This window comes from Leptodactylus fuscus, chromosome 2, assembly GCF_031893055.1.
Source record: "Leptodactylus fuscus isolate aLepFus1 chromosome 2, aLepFus1.hap2, whole genome shotgun sequence".
NCBI lineage: Eukaryota > Metazoa > Chordata > Amphibia > Anura > Leptodactylidae > Leptodactylus > Leptodactylus fuscus.
In genome coordinates, this window is record NC_134266.1 from 256,008,535 (window position 1) to 256,016,513 (window position 7,979).

The window sequence follows — 7,979 nt, forward strand, 5'->3', positions numbered from 1 at the left end:
AGAGACGTCTTCATCAGACATAAGGAGCAACAAAAAGTTCACCCTAAAAATAAAGGAAGATCAGAGGCCTTCCGCGGATTATTTCTTGTTCTTAGGCATTTGGCAGGAGTTCACTGCTTTCTTCTGAAGACGTCTGAGGAGCACTTAGTCTGTAACACTAAAAATAAGAGGGGGGAATTATCAGTCCAGCAAAAATACACTTGACATTCCCTTGTAAACTCCATACTTTGTGCGTCTTTGTGAGTTTGCCTTTGTTAATTAACATAACCAAAATCCTTGAAGAACAGCTGGGGTGGAACCCGAAACCGGATTCCAGGCATGACATTGGCGGCGGAAGGGAGTCGGTGGTAAGTGGTGACCTTTTCCATATGAAATATGTTTCACTATTTACCCTAAATACACAGAAAGGATGTGTGCGCTTATGTGGGGTATGTACAAAGGTCCCAAATTATTTTTAGAACCCAAAAATATTCAAGTGATTAATAGGTTTTTGGAAAACTTATAGGGGTTGTCTAGGACTTGAGGAAAGGGTCTTCGACCCCAGAAACAAAGCCTTGTTGGTTTGTGAGGAGTATCCGATGTCGATGCAATACCAGGCACTTCCACATAACAAGAGTGGCGCTGATTCTGGAAAACTTTGACCCTTTTCTGTCATCCAGACCACCTCATTAAGATCCTGTTACAAGTTACTTCCGGGATGTCCGAATCCTCATTCTATGGATATTCAGTTAGTCAGCTTTAGTTGAAAGCTTAAATGTCCTTCAAGATCCCTAAATATTGCATATAGAAGAGTGTTATAGAGAACTTTTCACTACCTCCAACATGTCCATCTCTACATCTGCTGTTCCACTGATTCTGGGACAGTTGAATTTTTTTTCTCTAGCCCTCACCACTTCTGAGCACTCAGTGCGGTTAGTTTTGATGCCTGATATACTATTTAGGCTCTGCACTGTAAGGGGGGTGGGGTCAGGCAGCAGCAAACAAGGGGTGTGATTCTAAACTCTGAGACTGGCTGCCTCTGATTGGAGCTCGGAGACACACCCCCTGTCTGACACCGCCCTTCTCACATCACAGAGTCTAAATAGCATATCAGGCTCCAAAGCTAACAGCAATGATTGCTCAGGAATGGCGGGTGCTAGAGAAATAAATTCCAACTGTGCTGGAATCAGTGTAGAAGGGACTATTAAAGATGCTAAGAACATGATATGGAAGAGGTGGTGAAAGGTCCTCTTTAAATTCAGAAATTTGAAAACGGGGACCATGACCATTGATCACAGGGCCATACAGCAGCTTAGTCCATTTAAATCAATGAGACTGGGCTGCAATACCACAACAGCCAAATCAAACAGCTGATCTGTGGGAGCTCTCAGACCCCCACTAATCTGATACTGATGGCCTAATTTAAGAGTAGGTCATCAATATCATAGTTCCAGAAAACTCCTGTAGGCTAAGGCCCCACATAGCGAAACATAGTAAAAAAAAAAAAAAAAAAAAACTATGAAAAAATGGCTCAGAAATGCATTGCTTTTTTTAGGCTGAGGCCCCACATTGCGGAAACGCAGTTTTTATTGTTGCAGATTTTGCTGCGGTTCTTTGAGCCAAAGCCAGGAGTGGACTGAGCAGAAGGGAGAAGTATAAGAACTCCCTATAAGAACTTCTTCATTCCTTATGTAGCCATCCTTGGCTTTGGCTCAAAAAAACGCAGCAAAATCTGCAACTGTACAATGACCCCCATAGTATCCCCCCATATAATATAATGCACACAGTATACTGTATTATTAACCCCTTATGCTCCCAAACAGCATTATGGCCTCCTTATACCTCCAAAGTATAATGTCCCCCTTATGCCTTTTTTGCCTTTATTACTGCTCTTAGCTTGTCGGACCCCCTGGTGTCTTCCCTGCTTGGGCGCAGACTGAGATAAGTGTACCGACGCCAGAGCTGGTAAGGCACGAGGGGGTGCAATGTGCTAAGAAAATGGAGTAAGACTTAAAGGGGTATTCCCATGTCACTCGCTCTCCAGCTCGCCGGCAGTAAACGCAGTTGTCTTCCTAGTTTTCTGCGATAATTGGTGGGCAGGGCTTCACATGCAAGCTGGCTCCCAAGCACCTGGCTCCCCCTTCCCTATCTGAGAGCAGGGAGCTATATCACTTGTCTGGGGCAGAGAGATAAACAGCTCAGAAATACAAGCACGGAGCACTCATCTCCCCCTCCCCTACTGGAGCAGGCAACTATGTCACTTGTCTTGGCAGAGGAGATAAGACCACCCCCAGGTCCATGGTTATGGAAACGCAGTGTCAACAATGAAGTGAATAAATTAAGATAGCGGCCAAACAAAGCTGTTTTGATAAAGCAATGTATTTAGGAAAAGTCTTAAATCCACTAAACTAGCAGTATAGATAGGATCCTTGAGATGGGACAACCCCTTTAAATTTTCATTTACTACTCGCTCCTATTAGCAGTGGAATGAGCGCTTCTACCTGAATTGATGGAACCCTCAGTGCAGACATTGAGTGGGCCTGTATGGGCCTGTATGGGGTACTGTATGTGCACATATATTCTCACCTGGAGGCAATGATAACAGAGAATGTACAGTATAAAGCTTGATGGGGCATGTTTTCTGTTAAATTTATATGGATCTCTAAAGGGGAGTTCACACTACTGTTGCTAATCCGTCGCTGTCTTCCGTCATAGGATGACAGAAAAGGATATTAATTTGTCGTAGAGAATGGTTACAGACTGATTCTGTGTCCGTTCCTATTAAGAATAATGTAAGCAACATGACAGAAGCTGTCTTCCTGTATGCAGGACTATTTCTTCCACTACAAAAGTAAACAAACATGATGGGAGATAGCTTTCATCATATTGTCAAGTTGTCATGTTGCTTCCATCATGTTGTCTACATTAGTGTCAAAATGTGACCATTCTTGGTGACAGTTTAATGTCCATTGCTGTCATCCTATGACGGAAGACAGCAACGGACATTAGCAGAAGACTTCAGTCTTCCATAATACTACGTGAATAGCCTCAGTGTTCCCTTATATATGTTTATCTCCTGTCTTATTCAAAACCAAGAACAGTGGAATTGGCCTGCAGAGAATAAGTCATTTATTGATATTTTACCCACTTTCAGATTGTTCAGAGTAAAATGTTCCAAGAGTAAGGCTGGGACATTCCACCTTGGAGTAAAAACAGCAGTGCGGACATACCGCAATTTCTAAAACCAGTGCGGTTTTAAAAATCGCAGTATGTCAATTATACCTATGGAAATGCTGGCGATGATGTAAGTCATCAGCATCTGTAGTCAGAAGAAGGAAGATACTCAGCTGCTCTTCTTGGGACTTCAGGTAAGTATAATACTATGTGTGTGTGTGTGTGTAGGGGGGCTACAGTGGAGCATATAATACTGTGTATGTGTGTTGGGTGTACTGTGGAGCATGTAATATTGTATGGGAGTGTACTGTACAGCATATAATACTGTGTGGGGTACTACTGTGGAGCATATAATACTGTGTGGGGTGCTACTGTGGAGCATATAATACTGTGTGGGGGCAGTGCCGCACCTCCCATGAGGCGACCTGAAGCGACCGCTTCGGGCGGCGCTGTGCCAGGGCCCCAGGGAAGGCGGAATTTTTGCTGACCTAAGCCAGTCCAGGACAAGCTGTCCTGGACTGGCTTAGGGTTACCGTCACTGAGCGGTGGATTGGGGAGGCCACTGGAGCAGCGCTCCACGCTCAGGCAGAGAGCAGGTCTTCTCCATGCCTGCTCTCTGCCTGTTAAGACGCCTGCTCCGCTAGGCCACGCCCCTCCACTAGGTCCCATCCACTCCGCTCGGACTGTCCGGCCCCCTTCTGCTCGGCTCCGCCCTTTCCTTGGGGGGGGGGGGGGCGGCTTTCTGACGTCTGCTTCAGGTGCCAGAAACAAATGGCATCCCCCGGAAGAAGGCTTTGTAGCCGAAACGTGCGTGGGGGCCTGGTGTGTGTGCTGGTCAGCATACATGCATGCTGTATCTATGGGTATGTAGAAAAACTTTTCAGCTATTATGTTTCCTGCTCCATGCAGTCTATCCCTTACTGGTGTTTTGATTGACCATATGCATTTGCTTTGTGACTATTCCACCCTTGCTGGCTGGACTAGCCAGCTATGAGTATATAGATATGACTGTGGATACATCTGATATCTGACATATTCTATACAAATTGGATTGTCCCTTTTTGCACTAGCCATGAATTTGTCACTTTATGACATATGTTAGGGATTATCTAATTATTTTTTACTTTGCCTAACTTTTTCAGATGCATTGGAGCATTTAACCCATTGTTTGATATATATACAAACCCTTTACTTACTGAACCTGCCCTCATACCTACCTGTTGGTAGAATATGTCCTGTCACTTTTTAATATGTTGTCCCTTGTCTTTTGTAATTAATAAATAATAAATTTTATGATTATTGGTAGCATTTTCTTTCCGTTTCTTTTGTTTACCGCCAGAAACAAATGGTTCACCCCTGTGTGGGGGCCACTGTGGGACAGATTGTACTGTGTATGTGTGTAGGTTGTACTGTGGAGCATGTAATATTCTATGGGGGTGTACTGTACAGCATATAATACTGTGTGGGGTGCTACTGTGGAGCATATAATACTGTGTATGTGTGTAGGGTGTACTGTGGAGCATGTAATATTGTATGGGGATGTACTGTACAGCATATAAAACTGTGTGGGGACACTGTGGAGCATATTATACTGTGTGGGGGCCACTGCGGGACAGATTGTACTGTGTGGGGATCCTTCACTATTTATATCACACAGTATATGTTTTATAGCAGACGTGATATTCGTACAGGCTGTAATAACATTGCACGGTCACTATAAAACAGATTCTGTGCAATGTAAGTAGTGAACAGTAATTGTTCAAAAGCACCAAATGCAGAGACCTTTACCTTTCAGTACAAAGTTGAAGGTATCATTGAAAGCTCTGTATAACCCCATTCACACGACCTTTGTGGGTCCGTAACTGTCCTCAGTTGTGGATCTGCACAGTTTTAAGGTTAAATTTCTGTGTTGACACTTTGCAATAATTTAGTGGTTTTGGGTTGCAGTTTGGGCACTCAATCTCTAAAAGGTTCGCTGTCACTGCCCTGTAACATACTGTACCTCCGTGTGCCTCTACTTATATGGATGTTCTCCCAAATAAATAATCTTGGCATCACACGGCAGCACATGTACTGTGTATCCATAGTATGCTTTTATACATGTTCTGGGAAATTAGGTTGAGGCTGAGGCCCCATATTGCGGAAATGCAGCTTTTTTGTTGCAGATTTTGCTGCTTTTTTGAGAACTTTTTATATATTTTCCATTTCTTTTGTAGCCACTCTCTGCTTTGGTTCAAAAAACAGCAGCAAAATCTGCAACAAAAAAAGTTGCGTTATCGCAATGTGGGGCCTTAGGCTGGTTGCAGATGACCGTGAACTGAAAGAACGGACGGCACACGATGGACATGCAGATGTCTTCCGTGTGCAGCCCGTGCACGGGTCATGCTTCTGCGGCCCATTTCATTAAATGAATAGGAGCCAGGGAAGCAAGGGCCAAAAAGTGGGACAGGAATAGAACTTGTTCTATATTTTGCAGCCCAGACGGTCAGCCCGCACATGGGACTGAGAAAATCATGGTTGTGTGTACGGGCCCATAGAAAAGAATGGGTCAGTGTGCTATCTGGGAAATACATGGATAGCACAATGATCCACACTACGGTCGTCTGCAACAGGCCTAAAGCTGTATAAGGCCAAGGCCCCACAAGGTGTAAAAAAAAAAAAGCGGTGTTTTAGGCTAAAGCCCCACGTTGCGGAAACGCAGCTTTTTTTGTTTCAGATTTTGTAGTGTTTTTTTTTTTAGCCAAAGCCAGGAGTGGATTGAGCAGAAGGCAGAAGTACAAGAACTTCCTTTATATTTCTGGTTCCTTTTGTTGCCATTCTTGGTTTTGGCTCAAAAAAACGCAACAAAATCTGCAACAAAAAAAGCTGCGTGTCTGCAATGTGACAGTGACTGTATAGTGGATACCATGCCTACACTGCAGGCAGACCACGCTGCGGACACACTGCGATTTCCAAAATTATTGTGTAGCATGTCGTGTCAATTATATCAACGGTATCGATCTAGGTATAATGGAAGCAGATGTTTCCTCTGTGAAAAGCACGGTGTGTTGCTGCCACAGTTTTTCTGCTGCGGGACGCTATGTGGGACTTCAAAAAGTTTTTGTATTGGGCTGGGCAGGGTTAAAAAAAAAAAATCACCAGTGCCCGCTGATCTGGTGCCTTCCAGCACGGTCCGGTCCTACTGCTCTGTCATGTGATTGCTGCGGCCAATCAGCAGCCTAAGGAAAGGACCCGGGAACATCACAGGTAGTCACGTCCCTTGTCCTTCACTGAGGCTGCTGATTGGAGGAGCAGGACTGGACAAAGGAACCCATTGAAGTCAATGGGAGACTTTTTTTCCACGTGGATTCTGAGGTGGATTCAGCACCATAAAAATATGCCCTTAGTATCGGCACAGAAGTGGATATAGAATTTAAGTCAGGAGTTGGAATTTGGTCTTGGCCAATAGGCAAAATACAGTGACACTCTTCTCCAAATTCTGCTTCAAATTCAGCGTCAAAATCCTGATCTGTTTTTGACAAGTAGAAAAATTCTGTTTCAAATTCCTGAAGCAGAAATTCCCATGCTCAATTTCCTACAAGAGAGCTTACCTTAAAGTACTATAGTCTCTGCTCAAATCTACCTTCTGAATAGAAATACTGTAGCCCATGAAGTCTATGGGTAGGGGAAGGAAGGCATGGAACCAGGCGAGAGAGAAGCAGAAACACACACAAAAGTGCTGCTGCAGCTTACTGTAAGTTTTCTATCTTTATTCACATTGATACTGCTCAGCACAGCTAAGTAAAAAACTTCCACAGAAACAACACTGTGGAGTGTTAGGGTCCACTCGCATGGAGGATTTTGGCGCTGATTTGTGGGCGGATTCTGCTTTCAGATCTGTGGCACATTCCGCCCATTGTTTTCAATGTGAGGCAGATATTGCAGTAGGATGCAGAAAAAAATAAGCGTCCTGCTCGATCTTGCCCGGGATACCGCGGCTTGAGACTCTCTGGGCCTAGTCAGCAGTGGAAAGTGGGTAAAAATGTGTTTAGCTGAAAAGTTAGGTTAGGTTTCTGAAGCAACGTGAGCAGGTTTTCAGCTCTTATACGGCTTGGACATCTCTGGCCGAGCAGCTGCAGAAGACTGTGCACCAATCTCAGTGCCAAGCCTCACCGGCAGCGGCATGGAGTACAGTCACCAGACTCAGGAGCACTAGAAAGGTTCCAAAAATAATCTGAACTGATGAATCACCTCTCACCAGCTGGCGGTACGATCAATAAATATGGCTCTTATAGATGCCACGGGAATGCTTCATGCCTAAATGTGCAGAGACAACTGTAACCCAACTAGAAGATCTACAAGTGGAATATAAGAAATGATGTAGTCTATATTATTATAGAATGATCTTTCAGCCTCCTTCCCTGCCTTCTTATATCTAATAGCACCAGTATCTCTAGTCAGCCTCACACACAGAAGTCTATGGAGAAAGGAGGGGGGGGGGAGGAGTCTGTTACCAGCTCACTATGAAAATGATAAGCATTATCTGACTATGTATAGTAGAGCTAAAGTGCTATCTTGTAAAGTGTAGCAGAGCTCAGAAGCTGCAATGTGTGTTTCTTTTCCAGCAGTCTCCTCCTTCCTCTCCCCCTCTCCATAGACTTCTATGTTAAAAGCAGGAAATAGTAAAGCAATCTGATAAGAGGAGAAAGAATATTTCTTGCTCAGTTTTACTTTTGCATACTTTGTAAAAGTATGCCTCTCAGACGCAAGATGGACGTTTTACGTTGTCTGAATTTGGCTTCATAAATCATCCCTGCCTTCTCTCTGGGGGATTGGCTATCACAGAC